The following is a 23,213-nucleotide window of genomic DNA, read 5'->3' on the forward strand; positions in this document are numbered from 1 at the left end:
TTCACCTGCTTCTTTGAGATCCTGGGTCTGTACACTCTGAAGATTGACATTCTTATGTTAGTGTGTATGGCTTGCTCTCTGGAAAGACTTGAGTTTTCCTATTCCCTGTTTGTACCGACCTTAAATTAGTAACATTTTGGGAGTCTTTTTTTGCGTTCAATTTCCTGGACTACTGTTTGTGATTATTCGGAAGTGGCGGACTTGTGGGGATGTGCCTTGGGGGCTCCCTTGCCGGTTCTCTAATGAGAATGGTTTTGCTTTCTATTGGGAGAACCAAGTTTACCGTCTACGGGAGCTCCAGAAATAGATCCTTATCCCAAGATAGGAGGCGATGTGTCTGGAAGCAATGAAAAAGCGTCTAGTTGATGCTCATCTCATCCCGAGAGACTGCTTGGGTTGTTTGCTGATCCAGAAATCAGGAAGAGTGCGGATTGCTTTTACAGCAGAAGAGAATCTGTCTTCCAAGCTCACCCCCACCCTCCTCCACTCCTGTGTGCTTCCTTTCCTGTCCCTGCAACAAATGAGATACAGAAAGAAGTACGTTTAAACGGGACTAGACGCTTTCAGCCACATATGTTCCTGGGGCCACTGATGGTGCCAATGGGAAGATTAAGAACAAAAGTGGGGGGGCGGGGTAGTGTAGGGAGGTGGTGGTCCGCAGGAGCGGGGCCAGGGCGGTGCAGGGGAGTGAGTGCTTGCTGAGAAGCCAGAGGAGATTACCCGCGCCCAGATCCTCAGCCCCTGCGCTGAGTTTCCCCCCCTTAATCCTGCAGTTGGGAAAGGCAGGGCATACCCGTGTCCTTCCGCAACCCCCAAAGCAGGGCTTCAAGCGCAGGAGGAAAATACCACCACTTCTCTTTCTACTTGTTAACGCATCCTTTTTAATTTCTAACTTTCAAGCAAGTTTTATAATGTACATAATACATCAGTGCAGTGGCCCATGTATATAATTTACAACTAAAGACATCTTATTGGGAAGTAGTGGTTTGTGATCAGAGAAGTTGGGAGGCCACTGCTCAAGAGAAATGATGACACAGCAGGGAGAGAACATTGCTTCACAAACTCGAATGGACGTGACTCATTGGAGATGTTGTTAAAATGCAAATTTGTGTTCAGTAGGTCCTGACTGGAGCTCCACATTCCACAGTTGGAAGGCTGACTCAGAAGGAGTGAAATGGTGTTTTTCCCCCTTTATTTTGCTGAAGTATCCCATTTGGCGTCTTAGTCATAGAGGGAAACCTGAAAGCCAGCGGGGGGTCAGGAACAGATGCTCTGGAGACTCTTCCCTGGAATGTCCCGGCCTTACCCCCAACTCTGCAAGGAAGTCCCCGTGTGGTGGGTGTCACAGAGGTCCCGGCATCCCGTTCCCGTCAGGGATGTGTCAGTGCCCTGGCTCATATGAGCTGCTTTGCTTCTTGGTCCAGATATCCTTAACGCTCTGCGGTGCGGAGGGGGAGGAGAAAGAGAAGGAGGGGAAACAAGTGTACCTATTGGAGCTGGCGCTGCCCCTCCTGCCTTCTGTGCGGTTCCAGCGCTTCCCTTCCCTCACTGGCCTCATCTGCAATACAGATGAGGTGGTACCCACCACTTCTAATAATAACTCACATTTGCAAAGCGCACTTCAGCACTGCTGCTTAAAAATGACAGCTCCCCTGGCCCAGAATTCTTTTTATCACTTTGCAGATGAGGACACTGCGGCCCTGAGTGGTCAAGCGACTCATCTGAGGTGGCGGGGTGGGTCAGCAGTGGGGCACGGCAAGCTCTTCCCACTGCGTGCTCGCTGTTCCTTCTGTTTGAATAAAATCCGCCTCTATTCCGGGAGCCGGTGAGAGCTAAGAGGCTTGAGTTTTTGGGGACGTCAGTCCTCATTCATTCATTCATCAAATAAGTGTCTAGGATGTGTCCAGCCCTAAGTGTTCAGAGTTCAGGGATGAACAAGGCAGTCCTTGGCCTTAAGGAGGGAGACGGGAGCAAAGATGCATCTACCAGCCTGTTGGGCGCTGTGATGGGGTCCGGTCTCTGCACTACTGGGGGGGGAGTCCCGTTGCCATGGAAGGGGCAGCAGAGAAGGTGAACTGGCGGAGTGTGTAGGCTGACACCTCAGGGTGAATATCCAGCAAGATAATGTGGGGGGGGGGGCGGGTGCCAGCAGCAGGGGACTCAATGTGCAGACACTGGAATCTCCCCTCACACCACTTCCTCCAGGAAGCCTTCCTGGACTGCTCATGGCAGAATTGAGCGTTATCCTCGCTTCTTCCACCAGGCCTCTGTTATAAGCACTTCTATAACAGTCACTGCTTGTGTTGGTGTCCATGTCTGCAGTGGCCCATGGAAGGTGGAGGTGGGGTTCTGTAGCCTCCAGGTTCCCAGGGCCGAGTGCATCTAAACTGGAGGGAGATGGTGCCTGCTGTTGGCATCCTGTGTGTGTCTAGTCCGTCAGTGTACACTGTCAGCCGCCGTGTTCTGGGGGGCTGTGCAGCCCGCGGTGTCGGATGCAGAGAGAGCATCCAGGCTCTGAACACACAGACACGACACAGACCCACGCAGGTGAAGAGGGGCACAGAGGACACCAGCGTTTGGTGTAGTACAGGAAATAGAAGCTTTATGGGCACAGCGAGGGAGGATGTGTAGGGACTGGGCGGAAAGGAGGAAAAGGATTTCCGGAGTGTCGCTCTGTGGAAGAGCAGAGATGGGTGGGGGGCGGGGGGGTGAAGGGGGTGGAGGAGGGTGCGTCTGGGGGAGGAAGCAGATCTGTGGCTCAAGTGGAGGGGGCACAGGGGAGAAAGGCCGCTGAGAGCCCGCTGAGGAGGGCCTGCCGTGAAGACTGAGGAGGTTGGAAGCAGTTTTAGGAGAAGTAGGGAGCCAGTGATAGTTCCCGAGCAAGGGAAGAAGAGAGCTGAAGAACTGTTTTAGGAGTTGAGTGTGTGAGCTGTGTGTACCATGGACTGGAATGGGGAGGCTGGGGGAGGAGACAGGAAGTGATGACCTGTGGTCTCGGGAGGTTTGAGGGCTTACATCTGACCGGAGATGGCGGGACCAGGCAGAACACACATCACTTGTATGAGCAACATTACATAAAATAGGGTTTGGTGACTAATTAGCTGTGGGGATTGGAGGGCCCTGAAGCAGCAGGTTACGGTCAGAGGAGGGGTCAGGGATCACCAGGTAGGCTTGTCTTCTAACCTCACTGAGCCTCAGTTTCCTTATCTGTGCACTCAGGGAGCTAGAGCCTGGTGACTCATCCTGGACTCACAGTCCACCTGGTCTCCTGGTGCAGACCTGCTGTTTATAGTGTTTCAGTGACCCAGGCCTGTTTACCAGAAGCCCAGCCCTCCCTGACCTCTTCCTGTCTGGCCGCATCATCTGCTTTCCCCATGTGTGGCTTCTTAGAAGAGTCCCAGCACCCCCAGCACCTGGCCCTGTCTTGGCCCCACTGTCCAGGCAGTGTGTCGCCAGGTGCAGCTCAGGTTCCGCGGAGTGAGGGTGGCCACCGCCTGGGCTGACCTCCAGGGCCCGCTGCCTGGAGCTGCCCGTGGCCCCTGCCAAGGAGCCTGAGACGGAGCCCAGCTGTCAGGCACATTGTCATTCCTGCGCCGGACGGCGGGGGCTCTCGGGCGAGCCCAGGATGAAGTGCATCCCATGTGGTGGGAGGAAGGGCGGGTGTGGGGCTGCCTGGTGCTCCATGGGGTCCGAGTCTCCCGGCCCGGGGGCTCTGAGTTCCTCTCCTGCAGCCTTTGCCCGTGGTGCCTGGACCTGGCGTCCTGGCGAGCCACGTGGACAGGCCTGTTGCTTTGTTTTCAGTGGAGGTGAGTCGGCCCCAGAGTCTCTCCTCAGACACCCTTCTCTGGTTCCCAAGCACAAGGGAAATCTCTCTTTTTCGCTGGGAGAAGCAGGAGGCCACTGTTGAAGTGGTGATAAATGACAGGTTGTGAAACACAGAGGTCTTGCTGTGCCCCCTCTGCCCTTTTTTCTCTGAGGTTTTGGGCTCTTTCGGGGCAGAGTGCTGGGTGTCGCGGTCAAAATCCCAATGCGTCGAGCACTTCGTGCAGGCGACGTCCTGGGTGTTTGCGCCCGAGCACACATTCCAGCGTAGGAGTGAGATCCTAGCATCCTCACCCCCGTTTCACAGAGGGCATCGCTGGGCGGGGGAGGGAGGGAGCCCAGAGTGACGGCCACTCCCTGTGTCAACGGAGCTGGAACGTGACCACGGAGCTCTTCCCCAGGAGACACCGTTGCTCCTGTGTCCACAGACCCACGAAAGTCAGTGTCGAGGAAGGAGAAAGAAAAACCAAGCGAACCGAAAAGGGCTCAACGTGGAAACAGGTGTACGTGGCATGGTGTTTAGAAAAGGAGGCATCCTAATGGCCCAGAAGCAATGAAAAGCGACGTCATCTCCCTAATCATCTAGGAAATCGGATTAAAGCCACAGTCAGACCCTTGAACAATGTAGGAGTTAGGGTGCCGACACCCCCACCCCACCCCCCACAGCCGAAAATCCACACACTGCTATCTCCGCCTCAAAAACAAAGAGATTGACAGATGACTCACCCAAGGTCAGGAAGCTGCATCAGGACGCAGACACTAGTTTTTTTGATTCTCTAAGTGAACACACATGTTTCCTCACACTTAGTGAATTTAAGAGTCTGTAAAATGAAGACACCGCTTGCACCGGCTGGATCCCGGCTCGGAGCAGCGGCGGCGCGGGCTTCCGCTGTCCGCGGGCTGAGGACCTTCCACTCCCCCTCGGCCCCGCGCGGGCTCTGAATCCTGAGCGCGGCAGGGGCCAGCGGCCCTTCCCCTCCCCTCCGAGGATAGAAGATGAGCTTCCTCTTTAGTAGCCGCTCTTCTAAAACATTCAAACCAAAGAAGAATATCCCTGAAGGATCTCATCAGTATGAATTCTTAAAACATGCAGAAGCAACTCTAGGAAGTGGGAATCTGAGACAAGCTGTTATGTTGCCAGAGGGATAGGACCTCAATGAATGGATTGCGGTTAACACTGTGGATTTCTTCAACCAGATCAACATGTTATATGGAACTATCACAGAATTCTGCATTGAAGCAAGCTGTCCAGTCATGTCTGCAGGTCCAAGATATGAATATCATTGGGCAGATGTTACTAATATTAAAAAGCCAATCAAATGTTCTGCACCAAAATACATTGACTATTTGATGACTTGGGTTCAGGATCAACTTGATGATGAAACTCTTTTTCCTTCTAAGATTGGTGTCCCATTTCCTGAAAACTTTATGTCTGTGGCAAAGACCATTCTAAAGCGTCTGTTTAGGGTTTATGCCCATATATATCACCAGCACTTTGATTCTGTGATGCAGCTGCAGGAGGAGGCCCACCTCAATACCTCCTTTAAGCACTTTATTTTCTTTGTTCAGGAGTTTAATCTGATTGATAGGCGTGAGTTGGCACCTCTTCAGGAATTAATTGAGAAGCTTGGATCGAAAGACAGATAAATTTTTCTTCTAGAACAGTTACCCTTTTGCTTCATCTACTGCTAGAGCTATCTCATTGCTTTCTGTTATAGACTAGTGATACAAACATTAAGAAAACAGGATTAAAAAGCACCTATTGTCTGTGTCTACTGATAAAATTGTCCCAAAGGTAGGTTGGCCTAATACCTTCAGAGTGAGAAATTCAGGACACAGCTGAATCTAAGGCACTGTATGACCACTGCTGTTACTGCCATAGAGCCATACTTGGTTGTAGTATGTGAGGACTAACCTGTAGTTTATTAGTTTACTTATTCTTTTACTGAAGAAGATGATCATCTGTTTCAGGTGACAGCATGATGGATATTAAGAATTTCCACCAATAATTTATTTACAAGTTTCCAGGACAAATTTCCTAATAATGCAATCACAGATAAGTTATATTCTGCTTTTATTTTACAAATAGATGTTTTGAAATTTCCTTAAGATTTAGAACATTTGTGTCACTTTGGATAACATTTTAGTTTGAAGTTTGTATGCTAATGTTTTTATAGATAAGATTATATATACGTATATTTTTTCAAAATCCATGATTGCAGTTTAAATCATCATATAACTTGGTATGGGAGTAACCAAAGTTATTTCTAAAATGACTTTATTTTTTAATCTTTATTTGGGATTTTATTCACATAAACCTATCTAAATTTTTAGTATGCGTATCATAATTTTTTAAAGGCATCTAAGTATTGTCTTACAGATTTGTATTTTGAAGTGCTTTGTTGAGATTGATTTTAGTATGTAAGTTTTGGCTGAGAAAACGAAGGCTTCCAAAAAATTATGACAGATTTGGGTCTCAAAAACCATTATTTTCATTCATGTTGTTTGTTTCAGAGGCCTTGAAATTTGGATAGGAGAATGGAAGAAAGTACTCAGAGTACTGAGTTATTTTATTTTGAGTTTTCCTTTAAAAGGAAACTACTTCTGTATGTTTTTATTGTAACTTGAAACTTGGTTAAGAGTAGTGTAGAAATGCAAGAACTTTATCCCAATTAGGATAAAACATAAAGAAAACCACAATAAAAAAACCTTGAAGGTGTAAACATTTTATAGCCCAGCTAAAACTTTAGTGTGCTACCTGTTCTTTAATGTGTTTGTGTGAGGATGAGGGGGAGTGGGGTGGCAGGGTATGTGTTTAAAGGAGACAAAATGTGATAAGTAAAAAAAAAAAAAAACTTCATTCTGTTAATAGTCAAAGGATGGACAGGGATGTTATTCTGTTTTAATTGTTTTTGTATCAAAACTTGAAATTATTCAGTTTCTATTGGGATAAAAAGAATCTTCTCCTTTAGTGAAGAAAAGATCTAATTTTCATTAGGTTTCTAAGATTTAGACTGTTTAAAATGTAATGAGGTACACATATTACTAAAGACTTGCCAGACTGGCAACACTTTGTTCATCAACAACAACAACAACAACAAAAAAAGAATCTGTAAAATGAAAATGCAGTTTCTCTATTTAATGAAAAAAATCCACATATGAGTGGGACCCGCACAGTTCAAACCCATGTTGTTCAGGGGTCAACTGTCTGTCCCTGTTTTAGCCAGGATGGGCTAAAAAGAAAGACACCAAGTACTGAGGAGACCTTGGAATGACAGGATCGCTCGTGGGGGCAGGGGAGGGGGAATTGATGTCACCGTTTTGGAAATCGCTTTGGCCGTGTTTACTGAACTGTGACCCAGCGGCTCCAGTCCTCGCTGTGAACCCCCAGGAGTCGCATCCGCGTCCTGGACTCTGTGCAAGAACGTTCCCAGCGGCACTGGCGCAAGAGCCCCTCAGTGGAAAACGTTCAGCGTTCCTGCGACACGGAGAAAGAAACTGTAGAAATTATGCAACAAAACAGTGATAACAGGGGAACCACGGCGTAAGAGGCGACACGAAAGAATCTGGCGGGCACGGCATCGCCTGGATAAAGCCAGACCCAGGAGAACAGTAGTGCACTGCTCTGCGGACGTGGCGCTCGACCAGACAGACTAATCCCTGTGGTCATAAGTGGGCGGTGACCTTCGGGGGCACGGGGCTCCAGGGGTTCCAGGAAGTGACCTAGTTCGGGCACCGGGCGATGGTTACGTAGGAAATTTAGCCTCTACCTGGTGACTGGAGTGCAGCCATTCACATCTTAGTATGAATTCCTTGTCGTATCAGAGTCTTTTCCCCGCTACACATAAGAGAGTTCAATAAAACGTAGTTAGTGGGAAATTTTGGCTGCAGGGGTTGGGTGGGGATGGTTTGGGGAGCGTGGAAAACTCTGGGAGGTGGAGTACATTGCAGAGAACTCTGGGCGCCTGGGGGAGTGCATATGAGGGTGGAAGTGAGAGGTGGGAGCTGGTGTGAAGACCCCAAATACAGGAGGGGCCAAGGTACCGGTGATGCGCAGACGGTCGGGAGAGCCCTGTTTATTCAGGCCCCGTTCCTTGGGCCTCTCTGAGCCTGTGGGCACACGCCGCCCAGCACAGCCAGCACCACCCACTTGGCAGAGGTTTACAGCGCACGCGCTGGGTTCCAGGCTTCGTCCCAGGTATTAGGGCTTCATCAGTGGCAGAAACAAACAAACAAACAAAAATCTCTGCCCTTGAGGGGGAGATGAGACAATAACAGGATAACAGAACACCGCATGTTGATGGTGATACGTGCTCAGGGGCGAAAATAAAACAGGAAAGAGGGATGTGAAGTGTCCAGTGACGGCCAAGTGGTAAATGGAGGGCGGGCATCACCCAGTGACTTCCGCAAGGTAAGGAAGCAGGGGTGGGGGTGGGTGAGGGAAGGAGCTCCGCCCCGACACAGGGGCCTTTGGAGATCACCCTGGGATGCGCTCGGGTGTTATTTCTCCTGGGGGCAGGGAGTGGGCATCTTTGCCTTGAATTTGATTGCTGGATCAAGGGATTTATTGCTTTTGGAGCAACTTCAGGCCTCGCAGGGCACGGAGGGGGAAGTGTTTGAGGGCCCCCACACGTGTTCGGCCCCTACTTGCCTCTCATGCCCTGGTGGACACCCCGCCCTTCTGCTTCTGCAAAGCGGGTTGGCAGGATTTGAGGACAGGCTTTGGTCCCTGCTGGTACCGCCTTTGAAACAAACTGCCTTGGGAAATGGTCTCTAGTCCCTGTTTCCTCCTCCCTACCTGGTGACCACTGTGAAAGGCCTCCCTACCACTCCATGTCCTAGGACGAGTTATTTAATCTCTCTGAGATTGCATCCTTACCTCCAGAATAGCAATAGTTCCTACCTGGTTGGGTAGTTCTAAGGTGAGAGAGAATCTCTCTTACGTACCTAACACGGTGCCTGGTACATTCAGTAAAAGGGGGCTCTCGTCAATTTATTGGCTAAGAATAAAAACAGCTAACACTTCCTGGGATCTGTTATCTCCCCAGTTTCTTCACTGGGGCTCAGAGAGGTTGAGTTCTTGGTCCAAGGTCATACAGCTGGTAAGTGGTGAATTTGAATCCAGGCAGTCTGTTTCCCACCGGGGAGCAGCAGCAGATGAGGGTGAAGCAGGCAAAAGCGTGAACTTGTGGGACCCTGTGCTGCTTTGGAGCTGTGTGTCCAAATCCCTCACTCTTCGCTGGAAGCTTTCTGATCACTTATCAGCTAATAGTTCCCCTTAGTGCTGAAAGGCCACGTCTACAAGGAGAAAGATTGGGGCATAGGGAGGAGGCCCCCAGCTAGAGGGATTTTCCTGTTCCTCCTTCCTCGGCTCTGGGGTGTCACCATCCGTGGGAGCCGTCAAAGGACGGTGTGGAGGCCCAGGAAGGTGGGGGAAGAGGAGGAACCCATTCCCCTGGGTTCCACCCATCAGAGGCTGGGTTTTCCGTTGGTGAAGTAGCTGGCACCCCAAGAGCTCGCGGTGGGCAGGGATCCTGCTGTCTGAGCAAGCGGGTGCGGGATGGACGGAGTACAGAGGTGTGCACGTAAGCCGAACTCGGCCAAGGCTGCCAGCGGTGGTGATGCTGGAACCGGGTGTGCCTTCCAGTTTGGTGAGCTGTGAGATGGCCGCTGAGGTCCCCCGAGAGACAACGAGCTCCAGACGGGGAGCATCCTTTAACAGGCGCAGAGCGAGCGACGGGTACGACCGCACAGAAATGACTGGACTCTTGGCACTCAGCCATCCAAAGTTACCAGCTTTTAGAAGTGTCTGGAATTAGCGTTATTTTAAATGAATGGATGAATGGGTGAATGAATGAATAATGTATATGTAAGTCAGTGTGGACTCCAGGACAACAAGGAGTCCTGAGGCTAATGAGGGAAAAGCATAGAACTATTTTTTCCCCTAAGGATAACAGTAATACAGGCTCACTGTAGAAAGGGCAGGAGAGTGCAAAGAAAGAAGAGCGTCACCTGTGATTCCATACCATAGAGGGAGCTGTGATCATCTTTAGGGATTTCCTTCTTTTTTCCCAAAGAGTTGATCATGGAATGTACGCAATTTGTACTCTGACTCCCTTATTTTTAAGAATTCAAACTAAGATGGTCTACTTGGTGTATTCATTCTCTGGGAAATGGCAATTGTTGAATGTGTTCCTAAAACCAAGGCACATCCCGATCATATGGTATAGGCACTGATCCTGGCAGTGTTGAAATAGAATTTGGCAGTGAAAGCAGATTGAACAGATGTTTGTACACCCACACTCATTCACAACAGCCAAAAGGGGGAAGCAGCCCAGGTGCCCACCGCCGGGTGAATGCATCCAGCCACACAGTGGGATGGTCTGCGGCCTTGAGAAGGAAGGACTTTGTGACGCGCTGTGACACGTATAAGCCTGAGGACATCATGCTAAGAGATGTGAGACAGTCACGAGAGGGCAAATATATGATTCCACTTCTAGGAGGAATTCAGAGACAGGAAGTAGGATGGGAGTTACCAGGGACGACGGGGAGGGCGACTTATCCTTCAGTGGGTGAGAGCTTCAGTTTGGGAAGATGGAAATTTCTGGAGGTGGATGGTGGTGATGGTTGCACCACACCTAGATGTGCTCAGTGCCTCTGGACTGGACGCTTAGAAATGGTGACATTGGTACGTTGTAGGTTACGTATATTTCACCAGAAAGAAACACAACAGAGCAAAAGATAAGAGTTGGAGCTGTGAAGCCACGTGAAGCCTGGCTTCTGGCCGTCCTGTCTCTATTCCGGTGACTCCTCCTCCCCCTCCTCCCCTGGCTCCCTCTCTGACCCCAGACCCGTTGTTCTCTGGGAAGCCCGAGTCTGCACGCTACACACAGGAAGAGGGGAGGGAGAGGGACAGGTAGCGGGAGGGGAGCCCCGAGCACACGTGGGCCAGCTTGGAATCCTGACACCATCTCCAGGAGAAGCAGAGCCTCCCAGATCACAGGTGGGTCCCTCCCCTGGGCTGGCTCTCCGTGCTGCTCCTGTCCCACCAGGCTGAGGACATGGAGCCTGGTCGGGGGCCATGGGGGCCAATGGAGGAGGCTCCCCCTGGCTTAGCTGGACGATGCCCAAGTGTGGGTGAAGTCTGTCAGCCCGACCAGGGTCAGGAGGGCAGAGGGCTGAGTCTCAGCCGGACAGTGCAACCCCATTGCTGGTGCCCCAGGGACCCCACTTGCCCCATGGCAGGCTCAGCCAGGGCTTCTGTCTGTCCCCAGGGACCCACCCTATTGACCTCAGAAAGTGGACATGGCCGAGCCCTGCAGGGTCTGAAGCAGCAGAGCCCTGTGTACGGACACGCACAGACGCGTCCACCCAAGACCATTCCCAGGCGACTTGGTCCTTACCCGCCACCCCTGTGCTCTCACGGGGTGGGTGGGAGGAGGACTCCCAGTGAGTCTCTTCATCTCTGTTGGGTGAATGGACCTCGTGGGTAAATGACTTTTGGGGGAACTTTTCTAGCCCAGCCTAGCAGTCAGGAGGGAATTTTCTCTGGAAACTACCTAGTTGTTTGGTATCCTAAGAATTGATGCAGCCTTCTTTTCAGAAGGTCTGCATTCTCAAAAGCAAGACAAAACAAACAAGAACGGGTTTCAAGGCTGCTCAGTGGCTGGCCATAAGCCGGAAGAAACCGCTGCAGGTGTAGCAGGAACGCTGACTCCGAGGGCTTCACTTCGTCTAGATTTTCTTCCTCACAAATCTCTCCAAAAACACCAACAGATTCCCCGGCGATCACGTCTCCTAGTTGCTCCCCATGCAGATATGCCTTGTTTCCTGAACAACATGTAAAGTATCTGTAGTCAGATGCCATGTGCTTCTCCCAGTCCTGTGGCCCCAGCACAGGGCTGGTTAGGTGTGGGGCAAATTGGAACCTTTATTCGGCTAGACACGGGGCTCACTTGAGGGGCTTTTAAAAAATCGTAAACCCTAACCCCCACACAGCAGTTCTGAGCGAATGGGTCTAGCATGGGGTTTACACGTTGGATGTTTGGAGAATGTTCTCTGGCTGGTTCTTGTGTGTGTCCCCGATGCTGAAAACCAGTGATCTGTATCACAGTTCAGGTTCAGTAATCAGTTTTGCGTGTTCGCTCCTTTTTCTCCCCTAGATTATGCAGCCTATCAGCCTGGGATCTCAAGTTATTGAAACTCAGGACATAACAAACGTGATTGAAATAGCCAGGAGGTGAAGGCCTGGCTTCACTTGAGACTCCACTGGAAGAAACGCTTGGGTGACCAGGTCGTGCCCCAGAGGGTTTCCTGCTGAAGTTAGCTGGCTCACTTCTCTTATCGGCCAGTTCTTTCCTTACATCCTTATTTGATCTCTCATTGCTTTGGGAGGATTGTGGAAACAACCTCTGTTTTAACCCACAGTCCATTTACAACGCATCCCAGGCCAGGCTGCTTCTTCAGGGAGCTCATCTCTTCCACGTTACCCGGAGGCTGTAGCATCCATGGGTGCACGTACCTGGTGCTGGCCCCCGTTTTGGGGGCACACACTGCTGGGAGCCTGCAGCCTCTCCATTACAGACTCCCCTGGAGGAAAGCTCCTGGTAGTATTATGTGACAGGTCAACACAGTTTAACACATTGAAGGAAGTGTCCTAGTTAACCCTGTCTGGGCACAGCCTTGCTCTGTCCCAGGCTGACCCACAGCTCAGCTGCCAGCACCGGGGAGTTTCTTCTTTCGGATGCCGTTCCTCCAGCCTCCAATGTGGGGCTCCTGAGTTCCCTTGCCAAGAAAAAGAGGTAATCAAAAGACACCCTCATTTATACTTGCTAATTTGTTTTTGTTAAAGTGTTATTTATTTAACACAAATCGGCACTTTAGGTCAGGCTCAGAAATGAGAGCCTCTGTCTTCCTCCAGGAAAACGGTTTGGATCAGCAAATAGGTGAGAAGGGGTGGTGAGGGCTGCGACCTCAGGCTCCTTCCCCGGGAAGTTCAACTTCAGGGGCCTCTTCCTCTGGGTGACACAGGGGCTCCCAGTGGCCCCTCGTGCCTGAGGTTCCCCGGAAGACCCCCACCCCAGACCCACCTCCTTCCCCTTTTCTTGCCCCCTTTAACCAGATGCACACACACACACATATTTCCTTAGAAAGGGTTTCATGTAGGGAGGCTGGTGGGGTGCAGTGGGTAACGACATGGGCTATTGTTTTGTGGGCTGGGCAGGAGTTTTACCTCTCAGCCTGGATTGCTTCTCTGAAAACTAGTGACCCCGTTACTTACCTGATTGCGTTGTTGAGAAACATATGCAAAAATATACGTAAAACTTGAGCACAGAGCTTGGTCCAGATTCAGTTCTCGGGATAAAGGGTAGCTGTTTTAATAACGATCACTATTATGGCTATCAAATAATTATTATAGGTATTGTAGAATATCTTCAAATATATTCACAAAATGAAAATGAAAATCACCTGTAACTCAACTACTGAGATCTATCGTTTCTGATCTATAGACACACCTAATATATTCTGTATTCTATATTGAGATTCCACCAGTATTGCTTTTTAAAAAATTTTGGTTGAAGTATAGTTGATTTACAATGTGTTAATTTCTGCTGTACAGCAAAGTGACTTAGACATATATAATAATCTTTTTCATATTCTTTTCCATTCTGGTTTATCATAGGATATTGAATATAGTTCCCTGTGCTCTCCAGTAGGACCTTGTTGTTTATGCATCCTGTATGTAATAGTTTGCATCTGCTAACGCCAAATGCCCAATTCATCCCTCCTCCATAGCCCCCCCGGCAACCACAAGTCTGTTCTCTATGTCCCTCCAGCATTATTTTATGTGTAATTTCCTTGTCGCCGTATTCTATCAGCAGTACACCTTATACATGACGTGTGACAGTGTCCAAAGAACACACTCACCTTGGCAGTGACCTTCTGGGTCCGGTGACTTCTGTGTCTCCGGCTTTTAGCCCTTTCCTCCTTACTCCCTGGTTTCTGATGACTCGCGTGGAGGTGGGTCGTCACACTGGGCCCCCTGCGTTGGCTCTTCGTCTGTGGGGGTGCTTTCCACTTGACTTGTGCAGCCAGAGGCTGCCCTTGGAGCCAGTGCTCTGCCTCCCTCTCATTCCACGTGCGAGGGGCTCTCCCTGCACACCTCTGCCAGGCAGCCTTGTGCCTCCACCTCCTTCTGGGCCTTGGTGTCTTTTCAGATCTAGAGGCAGCGACCTGGGGCGGCCCAGGCCAGGATACGGAGTGACTCTGGCCAGTTTCCTAAAGAGCAAAGCAAAGAGAGAAGCTCCTTCAGCAGGCAGACATGAAGGGGCTCGGGGATCCCCCCGGAAGAGGCCAGCCCTGGCAGCAGACGTAGACCACAAGAGGCCACTCCCGAGCCCACCCTTGTGTGCAGGGTCTTGGGGTCGGTGCCTGACATGTTGTCCCTTCAGCTTAAGGGTTGGATGCTGGTTAAGTCAAGGACCACGGGAGGGGCTATGCACTAAGCCACCCAGAAATTACTGATAATTTAATGAGGATGGGGTGCAGATTCTTTTGTGGAAGCAAGTTTGATAACGGTGGAGAGAACAGGCCATACAAACAGGCCATTGTGGGGGCAAGGGAGGCGGTGCACGAAGGCCAGGGCCTCAAACATGGTCCCTCTGGTCCCACCCACCTTCCCCCTGGTGTGGCTGGACCAGTGCTCAGTCTAGGAGCTGCGGCAAGTCCCACCGTGGGGGCTCAGGCCTCACCCAGTTATACTAGATCAATAATTCCTTCCTCCTTCGTTACAAAAACTCCGGAACCCTTTTCACCGTGATGTAAAGTCTTGCTGACTCTCCCGCAAGAGCACAGGCCCTGTCCGAATTTTATTTATTTTATTTTACTTTTATTTTTTATGATTTATTTATTTTGGCTGCATCAGGTCTTTGTTGCTATGCACAGGCTTTCTCTAGTTGTGGAGAGCAGGGGCTACTCTTTGTTGCAGTGCTGGGGCTTCTCATTGCGCTGGCTTCTCTTGTTGCGGAGCAGGGACTCTAGGTGCGCAGGCTTCAGTAGTTGCAGCATGTGGGCACAGTAGTTGTGGCATGCGGGCCCTAGAGCACAGGCTCAGTCGTTGTGACACACAAGCTTAGTTGCTCTGCGGCACGTGGGATCTTCCCGGACCAGAGATTGAACCCGAGTCCCCTGCATTGGCAGGCGGATTCTTAACCACTGCACCACCAGGGAAGTCCCTGTCCGAATTTTCTGGGGTGGCTCCAGTGAAGCTGTTGGGGTCTTCCCTTGCTTTCAAGGATGCAAAGAGGCCAAAATCAAAAGTTTTTTTTTTTTTTTTGATGCTGTTTTTGGTGGTATATAACAAGAGAAATGATTTTAAGTGAAGCTCTTTTGTTCTCGATTATATTATTAACATAACTTTGTGTGAAGTTTGTATTAGAATTTCAATGATGCTCACGATATATTTACCAATTAGGAATGCTTTGGACTAGAACTCACAGAATTCCTGACCATCAGTAGCATAAACCTAAAGGATGTCATTTATTGTTTTCCATCAAGAATGGGTCACATGATCACATCCAGACCTGCCGGGGGGAGTGGCTTGTGGATAGGATGGGAGGAAGCTTACCCTGAAATTGGGGACTTCCTCCTCCCGCATCTGCCCAATGGAGGTTCAGTCAGCAGGGGAGAAACGAGGGAGGGGCTGCAGGGCAAACAGTGGGCCGCCTCTCCACATACACCGAAATAGATACTCAGCGTTCTGTATTTTACAACTAACACATGCTATTTGATTTACTTTAGTTACGGAAAGAAAACATGAATTTTCGACAGATGCGTTCAAGAATGACATTGCTAGGGAATTCCCTGGCAGTCCAGTGGTTAGGACTCAGCGCTTTCACTGCAAAGGATGTGGGTTCAATCCCTTGTCAGGGAACTAAGATCCCACAAGCCACGTGGTGTGGCCAAAAAAAAAAAAAAAAGAATGGCATCGTACGTGGTGTTCAGGTTGGAGACTGAACGTACGAACATCATTGGTCTTGTCTGAGTGCAAAGCTTAATATCTTTCCCCAGTCTTTTTATAATAAAAGACTATGTCTTCTGACAGGTGTTTGTTGGAAAACTGTGTTATCGGAAAAGGATGCTATGGGCAGAGACCGCTAGCATTTCCCCCAATGTCCACGCATTCCCCCTTTCTGAGCCGCAGAATCTGGCCAGTTGATCCAGATGAGAGACCTGACTTTGTGGCTAGTGTGGTGTGGCTGGCTCCACAGCCACGTGCTGGCCAGTGAGATGATGTGGGGTTGTTCCAAGGACTTCTGCAGAGTGTTTCAAAAGTAAAAAGCCAAGCATGCTTTGTGCCAGTGTATTTTGGTATACATAGTTTTATAATATTTAAATAGTGTGGTATATACAACATATGTTACACTGTTTAATATAGTGTAATATGTATGACAGGGCTTATGTTACACCACTTAAAATACAGTAAATGAGAAGAGAAATGTTAGGCAACTATTCTAAGCTGTTTTGCCACAAATTACCTGTTTCCTCTGTGGCAGGTTTGTTTTTTGTTTTTTGTTTTTTGGTTTTTTTTTGCAATGCCTGTGTGGCTTGTGGGACCTTATTTCCCCAACCAGGGATCGAACCGGGCCCGGCAGTGAAAGTGCAGCTTCCTAATCTCTGGACCACCAGGGAATTCCCATGTGGCAGGTCTTTTGCTGTCAACAAGTGAAAAGTCAAATTAAATATATTATAATTACCATTGTACATTATCTTTCCAGATTCGGTTTTGAATATGAGATGCCTTGATTTGATCAGATGCATGCAAATTCCAACCCTGAGGAAGAGCCTTTTGAAGTCAGTGTGTACCGTGTGTAGAATTACTACCATTTTAGGCGCTTTGTGAACTGAAAATTTTTTTGAGTTTTATCTTTTGTTTTGAAATAATTTTAGACTTACAAGAAAGTTGCAAAAATAGCGCAAAGCCTTCCAAGGTAGCCTTCACCCAGATTTTGCAAATGTTAACATTTACCCTATCTGATTATTTATTTATTTAGTATTTGTTTTGGCTGCACCGGGTCTTAGTTGTGGCATGTGGGCTCTTAGTTGCAGCATGCATGCGGGATCTAGTTGCCCGACTAGGTATGGAACCCGGACCCCCTGCATTGGGAGCTCGGAGTCTTACCCACTGGACCACAAGGGAAGTCCCTACCCTATTTGATTTCTAGTTCTCACTTTTTCTCTTTCCTTCCCTCTTTCCCTCACTCCTCTGCCTGCCCGTCTCTCTCTCTCTCTCTTTCTCTATCCATCCATCCATCCTTCCATCCGTCCACCCACCCTACCTACCCTAGGTGCACCACGTAAGTGGAATCATACCATGTTTGTCCCTGTGTGACTGGCTTATTTCACTCAACATAATGTCCTCATGGTTCATCCATGTCGTAGCAGATGTCAGAATTTCCTTCCTTTCTTCAGGATGAATGAAATTCCACTGTATGGATAGACTGTGTTCTGTTTATCCATCCATCTGTGAGTGGGCATTTGGTTGTTTCCACCTTTTGGCTACTGTGGACAATGCTGTTTTGAACATGGGTGTGCAAGTATCTCCTCAGGATCCAGGCCATTTACTTCTTAGAATACCCCCCCCTCCCCAATCCGGGTTTGTTTGTTGCTTCTTTATGATTAGATCCAGGCTTGGCATCTTTCTCAGGAGCTCCCGGGGTGTATAGTGCCGTGTCCTCGGGGCATCACAGCAGGACATGCGTGGCAGGTCTTTGTCCCATTCCTGACGTTCACTTTGACCCCTCATGTAGGATTGCGTCTGCCAGCTTCCTCTCCTGCGAGGTTACTGTTTCTCCTTTGTAATTAATAAATGTCTTGTGGGGAGATACTCTGGGACTCTGCAAATATCCTGTCTCTTGTCAAACCTTCAGCCACAGGATGCCTCTTGTCTGAAATAATTGTTACCAAGCAGTGCCTTACAATGTCATCATTGCTTTTACACTTGTTTGTTGGCATTCTGTGTAAGGAGACACCATCTCGTCTTCTGCACCCATTCATTCCTTCGTTTTATCTACAGCTGAATGGATTTGAGGATTCTCATTTCACTCAGGTTACAGTCTATTACTATTATGCATTTTGTTGCCCAACTTGTACCAGATTTGACAAGTGGAACGCCTTAAAGTAGGGCCTTAAAAGGCCTTAAAGTAGATCTCGGTGTCTTTTTTGACATCACCTATCATTGTCCCACGAAGTCCCGTGTCAACATCCGTGTTTTTTGTGGTTCCCATCTTTCCGCAGTGATCAGTACAGGGTATACATCAAATTCTAAATAGCTGCTTAAATCCATCTGAAGCTGTACAATGGCCAGACCCTCAGAGCTGCTGCTGATAATTCACTTAAGTAATAAGCCAGCTGAGCGCCAAGACCACACTCATCCTGCTCCCCAACTTCTGCGAACTCCATACGCACTCAGGTGCTCTCAAGTTATTTTATTTTGGGCATGTGTGTCGGTTGGGTCCTCGGGGGAAGCAGAGAGCATGATGGAGTCAGAGGTGCAAGAGATTTCTTTCAGGTAATGCTTGTGAAAAATAAGGGGAGAGGGTTGCAGGCCTGAGACCTGTGAGCGGCGAGGGGGAGAGGGAGCAGGGGGCGGGGGAAGATGTAGGGCATCTCTGAGAAGTCTCGGCCGGCCCCAGGGGGAGTTCCAGTGCAGAGCTCGCCCATCGTGGCCAGACACGGCCAGGCCCTGGTGCCCTGCTGGGCTCAGTCCTTGCCTGGGAGCTGCCGGGGGGAGCGTGGCCTGGGCTTCGAGGCCACCGTGGATCCCCCGGTGCTGCAGCTGGAGACTCATTTAACTGCACTCCTCACAGCCGATGAGCAGGTTCTTTGTTAAGGGGAGACCTGGGGGGCATACCTCTAAGGCTGCCGTAGGAAAAAATATCTAAAGATTGTATTTATTGACTCAAAACTTAGAAATTTGAACCAGAGCTGTTTCTACGTGGGGGGTGAACATCTCCTTGGGATCCCACACATTTTGTGACTCGCTGAGGTTTCAGTCATCACTAGCTGGAAAACGCTGGTCTGGGTGTCTAACTCCGTTTTCGCCTGGGGTTTCGAGCTGGCGTCTCTGATTGGTTCCAAGGGGCCACGATGGTCTCCGGTTGCCCCAACATGACTGGAAAGAATGAGTCGTCAGCCTGGATCACCGGAGGCCTGCTGCATTCCAAGGGGCATGTCAGAGGAATGTTCCAGCCCATCTGTGGCTCCCGGCCCCTGGGCTGTCGAGGCTGATCAGACGTGTGATTAGGTGCTGGGTCAGCAGCTTTGTACCCAGGTGCGCTTGGTATCGTGGCTCTAGACGTAAAGACTTTACAAGAGAACAGGACCACTGAGATCATGAGACGGTCCACGCTTCAGGTGTGCAGAAGTGCCCTGCCCCAAATCCCCGAGTGGGTGAGCTGGCCCAGAGGCCGGGCCGGGGGCTCACAGCGGGGCAGGCACTGTGTCATCCTCCTGCCCCGCTGTGGTCCCCGTAGCCTCCAGCCAGCAGTCCGGCTTCTGCTCACTGGAGCAACACAGGCAATACAGTGCAGCTCTCCCTGTATTGGTACCTGGTTATCATTTTATCTCATCGTCTTGTTCTTTATCTCACATCCAGGTCTTTAGCTATTGCTCACAAAGCATGGTTTCCAGATGGCTGGGGCATCCCGATTGCCTTTCTCTGGATGTGTCTGAGTTTGTTACTGTTCCATTAAAAGACGCCTCCTGGAACCAGACACGTGCGTGCGTGGTGTGGTCACAGCCCCGGCAACTACAGACCACCCGCCTCTCTAACTTGAAGGCTAGGCATTAGCATGGCCCAGCCGTGGTAGGTTTTCCAACGTCTGCTCAGGGCTGTTTTCCAAAACCTGCATTTAAACAGTTTTTGGCTTGATCTGGCTCTATTTTTAGAATGTTTTCCACCGGGAGAAGGAAGGAGTACAAGGGGGAACAGAGAGGGGAAAGGACGCCAGCTCCGGTTTGGCAATCGCAGAGCTGCACCATCACGGGGGTGGGGGTGGGGGGGCGTAAGTGGGCTTGCGACACAGCCCGCTCCCCAGTTTCTCAACCGCGCTCCGGCGTGTGGCCCTGGATGCTTGCCACCCGGCACAAGGCGCTGCTGGTCGGTTCTGTCCTCTCAGGGTCCTGCGTCAGGAACCGCGGTTGTTTTGACTTCGGCTGTTCTCTGCACCTGTGTGTCTGTGTGTGTGTGTGAGTGTGTCGAGGAAACCAAGGGCTGGAGACCAGATCACGGAGCCTCAAGAGGAGAGGAAGTCTGTTAACACACCTCAGCTCCCACCTCGGGATGGGCCTGGGGGGTTTAGGACGTGCTCGTTCATCTTCAGGCACGGGTCGAGCTCGTCAGTGTTCCCACGAGCATTTCTAGTTGTGTCTGATTCGGTCCCCTTAGCCATGTCTCGGTGCAGACGGGCAGTGATTACCCTCACTTTCCAGATGAGCCAGGGTGAGTGGCTGTCTGTCTGCCTCTGAGCTGGGTTCCCAGAACAGTTACGGAGGGTACTTCCAGCCCTGATGGGAGCCGGACAGCCTCCCCGCAAGTACATTTTTCCTTCATCCAACATGTTGAAGACGTCCTGTGTGCCTGGGACGATGGCAGACTCTGGTGACGCACAGTTGAACAGCTGTCCTTGTTTTAGGTGCTTACAGCCTAGTCGTTACCATCCAGTTTCTATCTGTATTTCCTTGAGAACATTTAGAATCCTTGGAGAAGTGGAGGAGGTGCTTCCAGACCAGCTGGATGGCTCATGGGCGGAGAAGGGACCTGGGGTCCAGAGGGTGCAACCCTGTGACCCGGAACAGACAGGGGCAGAGCGGGGTCCAGGCTCCCAGCCCCCAGCCCACACCCCTCCCCACCCTGCAGTCTCTTCCCGCCCCCCGCTCCCACGGGATGAGCTTTGGAGACCAGACAGGGCTGGTTTGCATCGCTGAGGACCCAAACCTGGGTTAGCCACAGGTTCCCTGGAGTCGCTTTTGGCCAGTCCTTTCGCGAGCCTGGCTGTGGTGTTAACTTAGGTCTCATGGTGTCACCAGCATTCCCTCCCCTAGACCCCGCTTCCTTTCACATCGCGGGGCCGGTCCCCTCCTGCTTCGCTGTGTGCCGTGGAAAGCGGTGTTCACGCTGCTTTAAAGCCCGGGAGTGGGCTTCTGAGCCTGAAGAGCGCGCATCTCCCGGGTTGGAGAGGCTCTCACACAGGTTGGAGGGCGGGCATTTGCCCTGGAAGATGGCGCAGGCGGCAGAGAGAGAACCAGGGGGAAGTTGCAGGAGGGGAAGTTTGTCTGTCTGAAGAGCAGCCTGTCTAATAATAGAACAAGCAGCCTGAAGCTACAGGTTTGAGCTGAGGCTTTGTGGGAGGGAGGTCAGATTTCTAGACTGGGGTTTCCAGCAGAAAAGGGCTAGGGAACATGTGGAGGGCGGGAGGTGAGCGATCCCAGCAGCAGAAGGTACCAGGTGTGGGCGGCGGAGCGGCTGGGAGCTTGACCCTCTCTCCTGGCCACGCCCTTCGCCTCAGCCGTGGCTAACCTGCACGTCAGAAAATCATCATTTAGCCGGGAAATCACTTAGCTAAAAACTGGGGTTCTGCTGCAAGGGATGATGGGAAGAGGGGCTTCTGGGGTGAGTAATGGTTAATTTTATGTGTCGACCTGACTGGGCCACGGGGTGCCCAGGTTGCTGGTAAAACATGATTTCTGGGTGCGTGTGTGAGGATGTTTCTGGAGAGACTGCATTTGACTCAGTGGACTGAGTAAAGCAGAGGGACCTTCCCAAGGCGGTGGGCACCGTCCCATCCGGTGAGGGCCTGGATGGAGCAGAAGCGTGGAGGAAGGGTGACCCCGGTCTCTCAGCATGACCTGGGATGTCCATCCTCTGCTGTCCTTGGACGTCCGAGCTCCTGGCTCTCAGGCCTTCAGACTCCGAGTGAATCCCACCTGTTTCCTGGGTCTCAGCCTGCAGACGGCAGATGGTGGACCTCTCGGCCTCCAAAACCATGTACCAAGTCTCTGTTTATACATACGTACGTAGGTATTTCACAAGAGAACCCTGACTACGACAGGAAGTAATGGAACCTCCTAGCTATGTGATGGATTTCGCTGAGCTGGGTGGAGGGGGGACGTAGGAGGAATCAGGAACCTGTTTTCTAGCTTCGATGCCACCACCTGGCTGAGAGGTCAGGGGGAGCTGCAGGGTCTGGAGAAAGCTGAAGGCTCGCTATGCACAGAGCTCTTGGCTGCGCAATCGTGAGCCTGCTGTGTCGCAAGGGCTCTGCTGTGCACTCTTCATACGAAAGCCCCGTGGTGTAGGCGGGTGTGGCCCCCGAGACCTCGTGGAGCAAAGCCCCTAGGGTACAGCAAGTCACACCCGCCGCTGTGAAGTGATGCGCTCGGTCTCCTCCCCTCGCCTCCTTCTCCCCTGCCCACCGCCCACCCCCCACCGAGGGGCCTAGGTGGGGTGCAGAGGCGGGGAGGCTGCCAGTCGGCGGGTGCAGACCGGCTGGCCGTGTCTTTTCTGTTTTTCTCCCGAGTTTGCTTTTTCCTGGTCTTTCTTGCATCCTCTTGTCCTCTGTCTTGTTAACCACCCTGTCCTAACGTAAGCAGGTTTAGTATCTCCATTTTTTCTGATTGCTCTGTCTCCCTTCGTCCGCTCTCTTTTTTTTTTCCTAATTGAGGTGAAATTCACATAACATAAAACGAGCCATTTGAAAGCACACAATTCAGTGGCATTTAGAACCGTCGCAATGCTGTGCAACCTTCACCGCCAACCGGCTCCTAAAAGTGGTCCTCACCCCAAAGGAAGCCCCCTCTCCATTAAGCCTTCACCCCGCTTCTCCCCAGCCCCTGGTGATCAGAAATCTGCTTTCTGTCCGTACAGGTGTACCTGTTCTGGGTATTTCCCATGGATGGAATCACACAGGACATGCCCTTTTGTGTCTGGTTTCTTTCACTTAGCACAGTTGTGTTAGTTTGCTCTGGCTGCCATAACGAAATACCAGAGCGGAGGTCTTAACCAACAGACACTTATTTTCTCATGGTTCTGGAGGCCGGAAGTCCAAGATGCGGTTGGGTTTCTCCTGAGGCCTCTCTCCTTGGTTCGCAGGTGCCCGGCTTCTTGCTGTGTTCTCACAGGGCCTTTCCTCTGTGGGCACACACACCTGGTATCTCTTTATGTGTCCAAATTCCTCTTCTTTTCCTTTTCTTTTCTTTTCTTTTTTTCTTGGCTGCACCACACGGCTTATGGGATTTTAGTTTCCTGACCAGGGAATCAAACCTGGGCCCTCAGCAGGGAGACCACGGAGTCCTAACCACTGGACCACCAGGGAATTCCCCGATTCCTCTTC

The 23,213-nt window shown here is 50.7% G+C and overlaps 1 protein-coding gene and 1 pseudogene across 1 annotated transcript in view; both read left to right on the forward strand.

Moving 5' to 3' along the window:
* The window catches only part of PFKFB3 (6-phosphofructo-2-kinase/fructose-2,6-biphosphatase 3), an 82,712-nt gene that overhangs the window by 23,559 nt on the left and 35,940 nt on the right, over positions 1-23,213 (forward strand). The window lies entirely within an intron of this gene.
* Positions 4,707-5,843, forward strand: LOC130851030 (MOB kinase activator 1A-like; annotated as a pseudogene).

This window comes from Hippopotamus amphibius, chromosome 4 (genome assembly GCF_030028045.1).
Source record: "Hippopotamus amphibius kiboko isolate mHipAmp2 chromosome 4, mHipAmp2.hap2, whole genome shotgun sequence".
In the NCBI taxonomy this organism is placed as follows: Eukaryota; Metazoa; Chordata; class Mammalia; order Artiodactyla; family Hippopotamidae; genus Hippopotamus; species Hippopotamus amphibius.